The sequence below is a fragment of the Suricata suricatta genome, chromosome 2, assembly GCF_006229205.1.
Source record: "Suricata suricatta isolate VVHF042 chromosome 2, meerkat_22Aug2017_6uvM2_HiC, whole genome shotgun sequence".
NCBI lineage: Eukaryota > Metazoa > Chordata > Mammalia > Carnivora > Herpestidae > Suricata > Suricata suricatta.
Genome location: NC_043701.1, coordinates 40,049,463 through 40,066,438, shown reverse-complemented (window position 1 = coordinate 40,066,438; position 16,976 = coordinate 40,049,463). Strand labels below are relative to the sequence as shown.

Here is a 16,976-nt window from a genome sequence, read left to right as displayed (position 1 = left end):
GAGAGAGAGAGAGAGAGAGAGAGAGAGAGAGAGAGAGAGAGAGAGAGAGAGAGAGAGAGGAAGACACAATCCGAAGCAGGCTCCAGGCTCTGAGCTGTCAGCACAGAGCCCGACGCGGGGCTCAAACCCACACACCACGAGATCATGACCTGAGCCGAAGTTGGATGCTTAACCAACTGAGCCACCCAGGTGCCCCTCTGTGTGTCTTTTTATTTTCTTAATGCATATCTATCTCTGGGTCCAAATTTCTCCTTTTTAGAGGGACACAAACAGATTAGGGCCTACTAATGACTTCGTTCTAACTTGATTATCTCTGTAAAGACCCACTCTCTGAACAAGGTCATATTCTGAAGTATTGATGATTAAGGCCAGTATCTCATTTCTGGGGGATGACAGAATTCAACCCAAAACATGCATCAAGGTTGCTAGGCGGGTTTAAACATCCACCTGTGTGGTGCAATCCACCATCAGTGTGGCCGGGGACAGCACATGCTCTCATCGGTTCCACATGTACATCCTGAAAGGCCCAGCCTCTACCTCCTCAAAGGGCAGTGCTCTTCTTCCACCCTCCTAGCTGGCCAATAGAAGGGCCACAGGATTTTTCTGATCTTTAAGACAGCCCAGACATTTAAGAGACCACTTTTTCACATCATCCTGTTAGAGTCCAATATTTCCATCAGCTACCCATCAAACCTGTGGAAGAACGGCTTGAGTGAGGGCTGAGGTATTCACATGGGGCTCAATTGGCCCATTAAAAAAAGAGACAAGCTCCCATCCATCATGGGATAGCCTTAAACTATGGAAAGTCACATCCTTGATCCTGTCTTTAAGGGCAGTGGTTCCCTACCTCTCTGTTTTGAAAAAAACTATGTACCCCCATCTATGTACACATTTTTAAGATGATGGTTGGGATTTTTTTAATCACAATTGAAATAGCTGCAAAGAATATAATTTTCAGTGTATTAAAATATTGTTGCAAAAAATAAAACCATTACATCACTCTTTTAAATGTATCCTTGGACATATATACAATAAGGACTTCATACCCATAATTACTCACTTAAAAATACATGAATAAGCTCTTCTTTAATAGTTGGAAATTTTACATCATTTTTCTCCTTTAATAACAGGTCCTCAAAGTTTCTATGTGAGCGGCCAAATACTATTTTAGGGTTTCCAGGCAATCTCTGTCACAGCTACTCGGCAATGCTATGGAGCACCAAAGCAGTCCTAACCAATGTGCAGATGAATAGGCATTGCTGTGTTCCAGTATGTTTGATATACGAGAATGGGCAGTGGACTGGATGTGACCCATGGGTCACTGTCTGCCACCCTCTCTCTTAGAACCCAAATTCCCATTCCACTTCCCAGTTTTCCCATTCTTTTTTTAAAAAATGTTTTATTTTACTTTTTGAGAGACAGAGTGTGTGCAGGGCAAGGGCAGAGAGAGAGGGAGACACAGAATCCAAAGCAGACTCAACTCTGAGCTGTCAGCACAGAGCTTAATGTGGACCTTAAACCCATGAACGCGAGATCATGACCTGAGCCGAAGTCAGACACTCAACTGACTGACCCACCCAGGCGTCCCCCATTTTTTCCCATTCTACCTCAATTCTACTCATACAGAATTTTATCATGATGGAATTTTACGCTTAAAAGTAAACTCTAAAGCATATTTCTATACTCCTCTGAAACAAAAACATATATATACTAAAATCTAATTTAAAATATATTCTCTGTGAACAGAGGGCTAAAATAAAAATACTCTTCATTACTGAGTTAAGCAGGACAATTATTAATATAAACTAATTAGAACAAATATATTACAAATGTTGATTATTAATCCCAGGAGAAAGATTTTATTGGGACTCCATCTTTTATTGATGGGAACCCATTTATGGATCTTTATTTAAGGGAAATGTCACATGTCTCTGTTAGCTCTCAGAGAAGGTTTCCACGCTTTGGGCAACACACCACTGTAGGACCTGATGGAGGTGAAAGGAGGCCTTTCTTTCTTCCAGAGGCAGCAGGCTGCTGGGAGGGTCACAGGTCCCATCTCAAGATAATCTCTTTGAAGGTACATGTGGAAACTGAGAATGTGGAAATATACAACTATTCCTGCCTGCCTTTCCCTTGAAGAGTTTTTATGCCCCTAAGAGGAATGAGCACCCCACAATGAAGACTACTTTCTAATGCATTAGTCATAAATCAATATTACAGGTGGTGAGACTGAAATGATAGTATTATGCGTCAGTAAAAGGAACAGGGGCTTGCGAATCAGACAGACCTGGATTTGAATTCCACTCTGCCACTTACTGGAAGGACAAAAGTTAACTTCTTAACATCCGTTTCCTTATCTGTAAAAGGGGATACAATGCCTTTTAACAGTGCTCTGAATGCTGTACGGAAATGTGTTAGGAAAAAGCCTGGAGACTGATAACCGGCATTAAAGGCTCCCTGAATCCTGCTTTCTGTCCTATGAACATGGGGGATGCATTTTCTGCTAAAAGTCTGTATCTGAAAAACCTATATCCTGAGAAGGGGTGGTATATATGTACAATAAGTATTATTCAGCTATAGAAAGCAAGGACATCTTACCATTTGTGACAACATGGATGATCTTGAAGCCATTATGCTAAGCAAACTAAGTCAGACAAACACAAATAGTGTATGACTTCACTTATATCTGGAATCTAAACAAACAACAACAAAATGCCAAACTCATAAAAAAAAAGAAGAGTTTGGGTTAGTGGTTACCAGAGGTGAAGGGTTGGGGGGAAGGGGAACTGGAGGAAGGTGGTGTAAGGTACAAACTCCTAGCTACAAGGTAAATCAGTACTGGGGATGTGATGGACATGATGACACAGTTAGCCTGCAGTGCAGTACATAGGAGAGTCAGGGAAGTCGATCCTGGGGCGCCTGGGTGGCTCAGTCGGTTGAGCGTCCAGCTTTGGCTCAGGTCATAATCTCACAGTTCCTGGGTTAGAGTCCCATGTTGGCCTCTGTGCTGACAGCTAGCTCAGAGCCTGGAGCCTGCTTTGGATTCTGTGTCTCCCCCTCTCTCTGACCCTCTCCTGCTTACACTGTCTCTCTCTGTCTCTCAAAAATAAATTAAAAAAAATTTTTTTTAAAAATTTAAAAAGAAAGTCAATCCTAAGTGTTCTCATCCAAGGAGAATTATTTTTCTTTTTATTGTATCTATGAGATAATGAATGTTAACTAAATCTATTGTGGTAATCATTTCACAATAGATGTAAATCAGGCCATCTTGCCGTACATCTTAAACTTAGCAGTGATGTATGTCAATTATTTTGCAATAAAACCAGGAAACAATTGTATCTTGATGGACCACTGCAAGTAGTAATTTCAAAATAAGATCTATGTTAAGAATAACAATTTAAAAAAAACGGTTTGGAAAATTCCATTAAAAGGACCTATGCATGTGTAAAGTGCCCAGCACATAGAGGGCACAATTCTCATAACCACCAGACAAGGGTTTCTGACCTTGCTCTGGCCTTGAAGCAAATGACTGAGAGAGTGAGCCATACAGCCACACCAGGGATGGGAGAGAGACAGCGCCACACACAGCTGGCGTGATTACTGTTACTACAGTGCTCAGAGGGCTAAGACATCTTCTCACCCACTGCTACTTATGCCTCTACCCAGGTGACATGAAACTGCAGCGCCTCTCTGTAATTGCCAATTCTCTCTCCCTTGACAATTCTAACAGTTCAGAAACCTTTGGTAAAGTGGAAAATTTTCAGTTCATCTACGTTTCATCTTCTAGGTTGCTTTGCAAAAAGTAGGATAGTGTACAGCTCTTGAGTTTGCTTTTAAGGTTCAATTTTTCTTCATTGTTCATTTTCACCTCTGTGCCAGCAAGGCCATATAAAGTAGCAGATCCAGGGGAATAAAGACAAAAATCAAGGACAGTTATTGGCCAATTTGTTTTTTAGCAGTTACTTTCAAGTTGTTTCAAAAGAAGTCTTAACAAAAGCCCAAGTTTTGAAAAGTGAGTATTTATTCTTTATGTAAATGGGCAGGAAAATGAATGCATAAGTGAATGCACAAGGGAATGAGTGAATACAGTTCACACTGAACAATGTGGGAGTTAGAGGAACCAACACAGTTGAAAAGCTGTGTATAATTTTGACTCCCCTAAAACTTAATTACTAATAGCCGTATTGATAACATAGTCAATTAACACATATCTCATATGTTATATGTATTATATGCTGTATTCTTACAATAAATAAGCTGGAGGAAAGAAAATGTTATTAAGAAAATCACAAGGAAGAGAAAATATATTTATAGTACTGTATTATAAAAACATCCACTTATAAGAGGGTTCAATCCTGTATCATTCAAAGGTCAACTTATATAAATAACTAGTTTGTTGGGAATTTTGTTATCATAGACTCTAAATTCTAGGCAACTTTGAGGCTAATGATTACATGAAAAATAAACTTCCATGCAGGTTAATCCATTAATGTTCACAGAATACTTATGTTCATAGATAATACCAAGGCCTAAAACTGATACACCAGCATTGGGCAAATAGCGGTTGTTGACTAAATAGAGAGAGCAAGGAAATATAAATGCTGTCCCTTGTTAATAGACATATTAACAAGTCAATTAATTTCTCTAACCCTACTCTCTTCACTTATAGTAAGCCACCCTTCCCTCCCCACGGCTCCCTGAGCCCAGATGAGGGCCCCAGGCTGCCCCCACCAAAATTGGTGGTAACCTAAATTGTCACCAGATGGAATCTATTTGTCATCTCAGGACTCCGGTTTCTTTAAGAAACCCTTTCTCCTTTCTTGACAAAATACATAACCTAAGGGTGTAAAGTGCATGGCTAGTGGGGAGGAGGCAGAGAAGAAAGCTACCAAGATGTGGCTGGGAACCTCCATATGGATGAACCAAAACCAAGCATGTTTTCCAAAGCTTTATCATGTCTTCATGAAGAAGAAAGACAGAGCTGGGGCAGGATGCCTAAAACCTGGCAATTCAGAACGATTTATGGGCCATATGCAAAAACCAAGAACATCTTGACTTAACAAATGTAAAAGCCACCAATTATTTATGACAGGTCACAGCCTTCCAGAATGCCACAAGGCATCTGCCAAGAAGCACAATATCATTTGACCTTGACTGGCTTCCAAAATCAGGAAATTATACATCACCATCCTTTAGCTTCTGGGACTCAGCTCCAGAAACATGTTTCCAGTGATTTCTCCCCTATAAAAAGGTTGAACTGTTAAGAGATATTAGATTTGAAACAATAATAGTAATACCTTATGCATTACCTTATGCACAGTCCACAGAGCACATAGGATATGTTAATTTGCGTGTTCTCTAAACATTTCTATGTATCTGAAGGGGTAGATATTATCTATATTTTGTACATGACCAAAAAAAGGATAATAAAGATTGGGAAGGTAATATGGTAAGACCTAAAGCTTACTAGTGACGAAGCTGGGACTTTGTTCTGAGGGCAGTGTTCTTTTCTCTCTGGGTGGCCTCTAATGCTAGCAAGGCTGGAGCAGTCTCTGAGGATCCAGGAGAGGAATCTGAGAGCAGACAGCATGTGCCCTCCTAGCCCTCTAGTTATCCAATAAGAGAACCTTCCACAGCCAAAGGGCTGAGCAAGACATTCTGCAAGATACAAAAAGTAAATGGCTTCTACCCAAGGAACATAGTCATACTATTTTCTCCTCACACAGCGCATTATGGTGCACTAATCACTTACGCAGACACCATAGTTTAATTTTCATTCATCCACAGCTTTGTGAAAAATGCCCCTTCCATTTTTACAGATGAGGAAGCTAAGGTTCAGAGAGGTTAAGTAGTCATCGAGCTAGTCCTCAAGAAATTTTAGGGAAGAGAGAAGGATCTCCCATAGGGTATTTTTGCAAAGCTTCTTGGGTTTAGTTTGCAGAGATGTTTGAGCCTGGCTTATGGAATCCAGAATGAGGGCTTTTTCCCATTGACGCCAACTGTTCTCTAAAGCTGGAAGGGTGTGAGCACTAGAAGGAGTGCCATGGGCCATACCAACATAACATCCCCAGAGCCCAAACCCTGGATTAAACCCTTAATACTCAGTAGTCAAGCTCTATGGGCAGTGCCAGTGTTGGTGGCTTTCAGACCAGTTCCCGCTTTGATATCACTCTTTCTATCTGATAAAGCTTCTGTAATGCACAGTGTTGGACCATTAGACATTAAGTGAGCTCCATCTCAGCTGCTGGGACCTGTGGCCTGGCTGGCTCTACTTAGAAACGATCTGCCCAAAGGGCAAGTCTATCAGGATGGGCTGCCAGTAGGAAGGCCTGAGATCCATTAGCTGATGGGTGCTTCATTCCAACCAGGCAAGTGGATGTTAAAACTGCCCCGGATGCTATCTCAAATGTTCAGCTATAAAAATTCCAACCAAGTCAGAATGAAACTTTAGTTCATTATGCTTCCAGGTCTGGGAATGATGCCAGTGAACTGCTCTCCTTGACAGGTCTCTCATCACTTATAGCTCAAAGGAAAGGAAAAGTGAGCTCCCAAAGTGCCAGGCTGCAGCCCTCCTTGTCAGATGGCAACACCTCCATGGAACAGCTGAGCAAGAAGATGAGTAAAGAACTGCCGTTCCCTTGTCTCCGAAACCCTGCATACTGATGATAATTCCCTGATGATGTTCCTTTTCAAAGTCTTGCACAATGCAGAGCTGAGAAAAGGACATAGGAGAGGGATGAAAAATCAGGCTCAACTGTAAGCCAATTCTGATTGCTTGGTAGTGGCTGACTTAGTGCTGTGTTAAAAAGGATTCTGAGGCTCCACTGGGTACAGTAGGAAAGACTGATATGATCAATGAAATATGGGCCCTACAGAATAGATTGTTTGGAAGCTTGGAAATACCAAGCTTGGACCATGGAAATACCAAGTCTAAACTTCTCTTTTCCCATGTATAGGTGCTGTGGAGCATAAATATTAAATTATTTATAAAATTTAGTTGCTAAACTCTACATAATAATTCAAGGCCTCAGATTCTAGATGACTGCTCTGTCATCTATACAAGTACTTTTATAGTCCTGGATTTCTAGAGGATCATAGATTGTTTGAAATTAGCTAGCAAATTAGTGGACTTAAAAATCCTGTGGTATAGGGCGCCTGGGTGGCTCAGTCGGTTGAACATCCAGCTTCAGCTCAGGTTATGATCTCGCAGTTTGTGGGTTTGAGCCCCGCATTGGGCTTTGTGCTGACAGTTAGCTAGCTCAGAGCCTGGAGCCTGTCTTCAGATTCTGTGTGGGTGTCTCTCTCTGACCCTCCCTTGCTCACGCTGTCTCTCTCTCTCTCAAAAATAAATAAAACATTAAAAAATATTTTTAAAAAATCCTGTGGCAATACAAAGACAATTATCGTAATGCTAATTTCACTCATGTAATATAAAGCTATTTCACAGCATCTCTGTGCTCACTGAAATCCCAAAGCACTTCTTCCCACTCATGATAGTCCTTGGCTTGGCCAAACATCAGCAGATTCACAAAACAAGTCTTCTCGCTCTTAGATTCAACACTGCCTGTGGTTTACTCTACTTGGTCTGTCAGTGTTGCCTCAGCAAAGATGATAAAGTCCTGCCACAAAAAGAAGGAAGTTGCAAAGGGGCCACACAATTTAATCCAACAAACATTTGTTGACTATGTAAGTGCACAAGGCTTCCTCCTTGGGAATTCTGTTCAATAGGCAGGAAACAAGTACTGTTGGACCAGAAGGCATCCCCTATATAAGGGTTCATATTGAACTATATGGATTTTTCCCTGCCTTTCTCAATGTTTTGTGAGATTTCTAAAAGACCTCTTTCTTAACTGAAGGTTTAAGAGGACCAAGCTTAGGGGAGCCTGGATGGCTCAGCTGGCTAAGCATTCAGTTTTGGCTCAGGTCATGATTGTGCGGTTTGTGAGTTCAAGTCCCACACTGGGTTCTCTGCTGTCAGCGCAGAACCCACTTAGGATCCTCTGTCTCCCTCTTCCTGTCCCTTTCTAGCTTGTCCTCTGTCTCTCTCCCTCAAAAATAAATAAACATTAAAAAAATCAACAAGAGGACCAAGCATAGAGGAAGCTTTATCACTTCTACTTGAAAATTTGGCTGAAATCATCAATGTCAGGACATCTTTAGGAGGCTGGGACCAGATGCCTCTAAGAAGGCTTTGCAGCATGATTTTAATCTAGTGTACTGAAAAGGTTGATTACATTCTCATAATTGGTTTTACGTTAAAAAAACCCACAACTTTGGGGGAGTGGATAAATAGAATAACATACGATGTTGAAGGTAAGGATTTTAAGACCAAATTAACTGTAAAACCTATACAGTCAATATTTTCCAACTAAACATAATTTGCAAAATTGAATAAGATGACAGCAATTAAATCATCCCTTAGCTTCAATTTATACTTGTCTCCATAAAGAATAATCTGTTTGCAGCAGAGTTATCTTCCCAATCAAGATTTGTTTGACTTATTATTAAAACTAAACCCATGTTTCCTAAACATGGATTGTTGTTCCTGAGTTGAAGGAGGTGGCCCAAAGTATAGGGAGTGGCAGACCACAATATCCAGGGACAGAAAAATGCCACAGCAGGTGAATGTTGACTTTCTGCAATAGGAAATGGCACACCTTTTAATTCCCGCATGTCACACAGAGTAATGGAAAAACCAAGATGTAGCTACATGTTGAGTTTTGTACGTACAGTGGTTAAGGGCAAAAGTAAACAAGTTTGTGGGTACTAATGTTCTGCTCCTCTCTCTGTTGCCTGGGCAACAAGTACTTTCAGATACTTCATGGAGGTAAAAGAGATGAAAGGGCCATGGCATGACATTGAAGTGAGAGAAGTCACTGGCCTGACGGCACAAGAAAGTTCTTTGAGAGCCCAGCACTATACTGTCTAGTAGAATAATCACTAACCACATGTGACTATAGAAACCCTAAATACGTGGCTAGTATGACTGCATAATTGAATTACAAATTTTATTCAATTTTAGCTAACTTCAGCTATTCAAAAATTTTCATGTATATTCCAAACAAGCTGGGTATGTGACTCTACTTTTTTAACTATACATTTTCTAAAATTTAAAAACAGGTTTCCTGTGAAAATTCAGTATCCACACTTGAGTTGTGCTGTAAGTATAAATTATATGTTAGATTTCAAAGACTTAGCATAAAAAACTGGATATAAATATTTTGTTAATAATTTTGTAGTTGCATGTTCAAATATTTTCGGCATACTGGGTTAAATACATACATTATTAAAATTTGTAGACCCATTTTTATTTTTCTACTTTTAAAATGTGATTACCAAAAAAATGAAATTACATACATAACTTGCATTATATTTCCACTAGACAGTGTTGATCTAGAAAGAAATCTGCCATATTATCCCTGTAGGGCATTATTTTTTGAATAGCTATTGAAATTGTCTTTTACACATTCATGTACCTAGGGTTAATAGTAGAAAGTACATAATATCAGGCATGCATTGCAAATAATCTGCTTTTAAAACCTGCTACTAAGACCCCTACAGATTCCTTTCCCATCTAGCAATGTGATCTTGCTTATATGCTCTGGTCTGCTATTTCTGTATATGTCAAACTGGATATTTTAAGGACATCAATAGTTTTTCTTCTTTCTTCTTGTGGCCTAAATCTTTCCCCTTCATTTTCATTTGTAAGTCTTCAATGGGAATGCTAGTTGATAAAACAGATAGAAATGGAGATGCTTTGAAGTGGGAGTGGAGGACTCCCTCGCCCCCCACTCTGGTTCCACCCTGCCCAGTGCTGCCAATGTCCCCAACTCTGAGCAACATGGTTTGGAAACTATGTCACATTCAATGATTTTCAGGCCTAATCCTCTAAGTTTCCAGTTGTTCCATCAATGTATGGCATGAGAGAATGGAATCTCTTTCTGAGCTCGGCCTTATCACAAGGTCTTTGGAAAACATGGTAGCCCTGGTGATTCCCACACCCACTGTGGGTGACGCAAACCCCCAAACCAGCTGCTCTGCTGTTCCTGACCCCTCATGACCCTCACTATTGCTATGGTGATTGCAAATCATTCCTGGCAAAAGTGAGCAAAGGGCAGCCATGCAACAGATGACCTTCCACCTCTTGCAGATGGCCCAGGAGGAGCTGGTCTTATATAGAAACTGCCCTATTCTTATCAGTCAAATAAACCCTCCTCAGAATGAGGTAGCACATCATACCATAACACGAGGGGATACACAAATGGGGCATTTTGGTGACAAGGTTAACTTAACTCAAACATCTTTTCCTAAACGTACTATAAATAATTCACCCAACCACCATAAAATGCCTTTCTAATTTGACTTTAATTAACACAATGATTGTTGAATTCAATTCTCTGTGGCTTGGTTCCACTACAGACAGGGAGCTGTGGAGACCTCCTTCCCCTGTCCATTCACACTCCTTCCATCCATGGACACAGCAAACAAGTAAATCAACATGTGTGAAAACACAAACCACTTGCCCGTTCCTAGCATGGTAAACATGGTCAAGTTTCCTAGTATTTCAGAGACTCCATTTCTTCATCTAGAAAATAGGTATAAAAGTCATCCTTTGGGGGCAGTGGTAAAGATTCAGTGAGTTGTTACATCTACATAAATTGTATTCACCAGTGCCTGGCACACAGTAAATGCTCAAGGCAGATTAGCTTTTCCTGCTGTGATTGATTTTATTCCTCTCGAGAGGAGAAATGAAGGATTCTATCATTCTAACTCTGAGTGCTGAATTTCAGGGATTGGATTTACCACGTTTATATTCACTTTGACATACTAGGCAAGTTTGATGGTCCCTTGAAAATCTGAGGGAATTCATTTTTACTTATCTTTACATTTATGTTTCTAATATGTCCAACATCCTACAAATGCCGTGAAGAGGCAGTATGGAGAAGCCTTATCCTTCAGGTGTGAACAGAACAGGTACAAGACTGCAGTTAATTCTGGTATTTGAAAGAGCATATTCATTTCCAGCCCTGCGAACCTAGTTTCACCAACACTGCAAGCTGAGAAGTGAGAAAATAATGATCTAGAATTATTTCTAAGACTTCTTCATTTAAACCTAAAGTTAGAATGCCTAGGACCTCCTTAGGTACTGAAGCCACTGCATAAGTCGGCAGTCGATTCACACAGGGCTATGGCAAGATTTGGTGGACCCTTCTCAAAATGGAGATAATAAACTTGAGGGTATAATAAAAACTTGGCTATTCACCTAGGACAAAGATCCTACATGACCCTGAAATGCGCTGTCATCAAAGTATTATGTGATTATGCATTAATGTTTTTTATTAGGGCCAGAGGAGAGTTTCATAGGTTTCCATTTCTTAGGCTTCCATGATCCAAAAATAGGTTAATAACTTATTTAAAAAAATTTTAGCTGCTTCCATAAAAGGCTGTTTCTTCTCTCATTCTTGCCAACAGGTGCCAGAACCTCACCTGTGTAAGTGATGCTACTTTGGGAGAGAAGAAACCAAAAGAGGATGGAGGGTCATTCTAATGAAATGACATCACTTAATGCACATCCACTAGAAACCAGATTTCCTCAAAATCGTGCACACATCCAGGTGTACCAAGGAATGGGATGTAATAGGGAGACTTCACGTGCACACACTTGCCTCTGATCAGGAAGAATTCTCAATTTGGTACACTACCTTGAGCCTGTTGGGATCAAAAGACATCCTACATTTCTAGAGGGACCTTCAGCTAGCAAAGAGGTCACTGACCTGGTCAAGTTACCAGGTTTCTCCTAGCTGTTACCCACAGTGAGAAAACTTGGCCATCTCCTCCTGTGGTGTCAGATCACAAGAACAGTCCCTTCCAACCACCCTCGCCCTGCTTTCAAGTCTTCTAGATGCAAAACCTTCCTAGCTCTTTTGTTTCTTTACTTGCTCATCACAGATCCCTTTTAGGACACAGCTAATTCCATTCTATAGCCACATGAAGACCTATAACACTCTCTTCTGTCAAAAGGACATTGTTATAAAGGATAAGTCAGTAAGATTTCCCAGGTTCAACTATTTTACATGGATATATTTCTGAACCAGATGATAATGATTTCTCCTCTTTTCCTCTCTGTTTAAACCCAAGTGAACTGTAAATAGAAGACATGCGGAATGTCTGTCTTCCTAGCACATAAAATAGGAAATTACATTAAAAAAAAGTAACAGTGATGAAGCCTCAAAACCAGCAGAGATGCTGGGAAGAGGTTCTTAGGCAGAGATGGAAGCCCCAAGTTCAGCCCCCGCTCTCTGCACCCACGCCGAAAGCAATGCTTCTCCTCTCCATGTTCAGAAAGATTATAGTTCCTCTGGAATCCTACCCTGTGCTTGAGTTCTGTCTTGCTACATATATTTTTAAGTTTGCAGCTAGAAGGGTCTCTAAAGGCAAAGAGTTTCCCCCTCCCCATGCTGCCCTTCCACTGCCTGTTTGCAGCACTGCTTTCTTATTTTTCTTGCTTCTACCCAAAGAAATCGAGAATTTCATCACCAGTGTCAGAAAATTAAACCCCAGGGAGCAAAGCAATAGTTCAGAGCATCCCTTCCCTGGCAAAGAGCCAATCCTTGAATGTAACTTTGCAAGGATTTTAAAGAGATGCAAAACCGATTCATTTCAATGCATGGTTTTTGACAGCTAAAATATCTCTGCACTCCAACTCATCTTTGCAATTAATTTTCAAAACGAGAGAGACTATATTTTGATTTAAAGACTGGTTTCATGAAAGAAGTGAGGGGCACGACCTAGCCCAGTTGCACACTTCCAAGCTGAGATCAGCAGTGCGTGCAGAAAAGATGCTTCCTTCTGTGGCTGGGGGTCTGAAGAAGTGTTTGACAGACCATTGTAATAACATCTCTCTTCACAATGCAAACGCCAGCAACACAGTCAAGCAGCTCACCACTCAGTTCCGTGCCTGCACCTTTCTCTCTCTTCCCAGCAATGCACAGGGCTGACTCTGATTAATTTAGTTTTAAAACATCTTCTTTTGAACGGATCTATACCTAGGGAAATAAAGCAAAACTCCACTCCTCACGCTGATCCTTACTAGACAAACCAATGTTCCAGTATAATACACAGTCAACTACAAATCCGATCATACCCAAGCAATGAATGCATGCAGGCTTTGCAATACAGAAGCTCACACATCTCGGGAAACCCCGAACGCCTGTTCTTCCATGTGCTTGTTCCAATTCATAGTTTTCTCGGCAGACAATAGGACAAAGCTGCTGCTTAGTTCAGGCTGCTAATACCGGCGGACAGATGTGTAAGACTAAGGTTTACTCACCAAGCTCCCGTAAGTCCATCTTTCCCAACTACAATACTGCTGCTAAGCCGCCACCAAATGACTTAGAGTCGTCCCCTAGAAGAACAATGTGCTGGAATACCAGATGGTTCCTGAGTAGGCTTGTTCATGAAATAGATTTCCAGTTGAGCCATGTGAATGGAGACCTGCCGCACACCTTTAAATGCTACACACTTCAAGTCCAGAAGAATAAGCATGTAGCTTTGCTTATGTTTATGGAGCTGGAGCCCAGGGGTGCTCCGATTGGCAGGACTCGCAGAAAGATCAGCCAATCAAAGGGAGCCTCCATTTCAGGGAAACTCCTGCTCATTTATTTAGCATCTTCAGAGATCATCGGCTTTTCTAGGAAGAGATCTTCTCTTATAGTATCACAAGAGAAAAATAATAACTTCATTTCAATTTTAGTTCCTTATGCTCTTTCATCAATAAATATATAGCTCCTCTTCTTGGTATTCTCCAATACCTCCACTTTTCTTATAAAGAACTTTAAAAGAAAAGGAACGAAAGAGGAAGACAGAGAAAAAGAAAGAGGTGGTGATGGGCTACAGATAGTTCATATTCATCAGCCTCCACCTTGTTGCGAGAGGAGGGGGGAGCGCCTGGGCTCAATAATTACTGATTCTGTTGCCATGGAAACAGACTGGCTGCAGCGAGTTGGATTCGTGTAGAACATCTGCTGCCAGACCCATAATCAACTGCAATCTCATCTCTCCCCCTTCCCTACTTTTATTTGATTGTTAGTTTGCTTTCTCTCTTCTCTTCACATCCAGTTTTTGTCCAGAGATGTCATGCAACTGCCTTACTCTGTACACACAGCACACACATGCCAGAGGTGCTCACATGCCCAGAAATGTGTGCATGCAAGAGCGCATCCCAGCAGGATTCTTCTGGAAGGATCTATACTCTGATTCGTACTGAGGCTATAAGGAAGCATAAATACTGTGCCTCCACCCCCTAATTAAAATTTACTATAAGTTAACCTGAAGAGTTAGTGGGGGTCTCTTAAAAAACAGTAGTCGTCTAATGGCCCTGAAGGGCCCCAAATAAAAGTTTGCAATGACATTTCTCAGGAGCACGGTGATGGTTCTCACAAACCTTTGTAAGGAAGCAATAAACTGAGAAGCTTGTAGAAGATTTTTAAGCACGAAGTCTTTAGGCTCAGCTTCTTCTCATGCACTATCAGCTCATAAGGCACCCTGAACACTAGGGGTCTCTTTGGGGATTTCCTCAGTCCGTTTACATCCCCCCTGACTCCTCTCCTGTTTGCTCCAAATTCTCCTAGTTACATGACCAGAGTTAATTTCGGACTCTGGATGTGCTATCTTTCTCTTTAACAGCAGAGGCCGCCACTGAGCAATAAATGGCTGCATGGCCAGATCAGACGGAAGAGGGGACTCAGATGGTGATAATCTCACCTGTGTGTCTGCAGAAACCTTCAACTCTGCACGAAGACTGACTGAAGATGTCAGATGTCCAAGAAGGCTATGATTCTGGCATAAGTTAGAGAATCCTGCAAGAATCCGAATCCTGGCTTTCCATTTTGTCTTCTTGACCCTGTGATCTTGGGAAGGAATTCTCACCCATGTACTGACTTCTCTGGCACCCAAATCCAACTCTGGCCATCTTTCTCAGCTCTGTCCAGATGACCTCCAACTTCCAGGGCAGTGGACATTTTGGGGTTTCTCAACTACCTTTCTGGAACATCTCTAACCTCTTGTGCCTACTCTCCTCTGCTGTGAGGCCCTCTAGCCCTTGCCTTGTCACCCTCCTGAGACTGTCCAAATCACCACTGTGTTTATGCAGAAACATGTCATTCCAACCTAGTCTTCCCTCAAGCAAATGTAATCATCTGTTCCACCATACACAGTGAGTGTGTATGTGCCAAGCACTGTGCGACAAAACTAACTGGCATGCTTTTTGCCTTATGGGACAATAACTTTAGTAGAGGTGACAAAAAATATGAAAGTATAACTTTCATATGGGGTGTGAAGAAGAGCTGTGTGCCCTAGGAAGGAGAGCACAAAGGAAAAGACTTAACTTAGTAAGGTTAGGAAAAGTATCTCAGAGGAAGTGACGCTTGAGCTAAGATCTAAAGGAAGAGTAAATGTTGAACTAAAAGTGAGGGCAACAGTGTCTCAGACATAAGGAATAGCACATGCAAAGGGTCCGTCTGGATGCACACTGCCTAGAGGGGAGTGTGGCCTCTTTGAAAACCTGAAAGAAGCCAAATGTAGCTGACTGCAGTGAGAATGACGGAAAGGATGGCATGAGATGAGCATGGACAGCAAGCAAAGGCCAGATGTGTAGACAACCACATTAAGGAGATTGTTTCTTATCCCATTAGTATTGACAAACTATTGTAGTACTCAGTTAAAATGATTCCCTGCCCCCCCCAAATACCTATATGACTCAATAAATAAAATAACCTATTTCAAGGCATCCATAACTTGTTGGACTGATCTAGCTAACATTCACTGAGCAAGTGAGAGTCCAGATAGCACTCTAAGCACTTAATATGAAATAGCCACTTTAATCCTCACACAAATGCTGTGAGGTATTATTATTATCCCCATCATACAGACTGTAGAAACTGAGGTATAAGAAGTTAAATAACTTGACCTAATTTACCACGATAAAATGTGGCAGAGCTGGGATTTGAACCAAGGGATTCTAGCTCCAGCTGCTTGAAGTGTGATCTGTAGGAACCCCCTGTGTCAGAATTACCTGGGGTTCTCCTCCAAGTAAAGATTCCTGGGATCTTATTGCATCCCTCCTAACCAGAATCTCAGGGAGTGGAGTCTAGGAACATTTCCCCAAGGTCTCCAGGGGATTCTCATTCATGCCCCAGCTTGAGAATCACTGCTAAGAGATGTTGCATAAAGGAAATGAATTAATCTTCAATGTATAAAATGGAGAAAGTTTTTATTTAAATTTGTTGAGAATGGGGAACAGGGTGTTTCACTACTCTAAGACATCCTAAAGGATGCATCTCCATTAGACCAAGGCTACCTTCCTTCGATTGACTGCAAATTCTCGAGTTATGCGTGGGTACCATAGCACAGTTTGGGGCTTAGTAGCTTCTAGGAGCAGGTATATGAAGAAAGAACATGGGAGTTCTGTTTTTTAAATTTTTTATATTTATTTTCGAGAGAGACAGAGTGTAAGTGGGGGAGGGGCAAAGAGAGGGAGACACAGAATCCGAAGCAGGCTCCAGGCTCTGAGCTGTCAGCACAGTCTGATGCAGGGCTTGAACCCACAAACCATGAGATCATGACCTGAGCTGAAGTCACAAACTTAACTGACTGAGCCACTCAGGCACCCCACAACATGGGAGTTCTTAAAGGCCAGATTCACCAGGTAGGTAGAGACGATAGCAAAAAGACAAGTAGATAATGCAGTATTGTGGACCCCACGAAGGGTCATAAGTTTTCTTCAGGTAATTTTTTTCCCCCAAAAATCCACTTTGAAGACAAAACTGCAACGTAGGCAGAATATTTTTTCAGTCTGTTCCACCCTCCTATTCTAAAGCAAGTAAGCAGGAGTCTGGTTCACCAATTTAGTTAAGGTTTTAGTTCTGAAAAATAAGCAGCTTCATCTACATTTCCAGGGGTCACATTATATCAAATAG

General features: G+C 41.3%; 1 protein-coding gene across 6 annotated transcripts in view; it reads right to left on the bottom strand.

Moving 5' to 3' along the window:
• ELMO1 (engulfment and cell motility 1) overlaps positions 1 to 16,976 on the bottom strand; it is a 522,106-nt gene that overhangs the window by 123,998 nt on the left and 381,132 nt on the right. The window contains exon 1 of one of the 6 annotated variants that reach the window (XM_029924968.1): positions 13,331 to 13,570. The exons of the other annotated variants lie outside the window; for them this stretch is intronic. The gene's annotated coding sequence lies outside the window, so the exon portion shown is untranslated. Of the gene's footprint in view, positions 1 to 13,330; positions 13,571 to 16,976 lie in introns of those variants that run through there. 6 annotated transcript variants of the gene reach the window in all.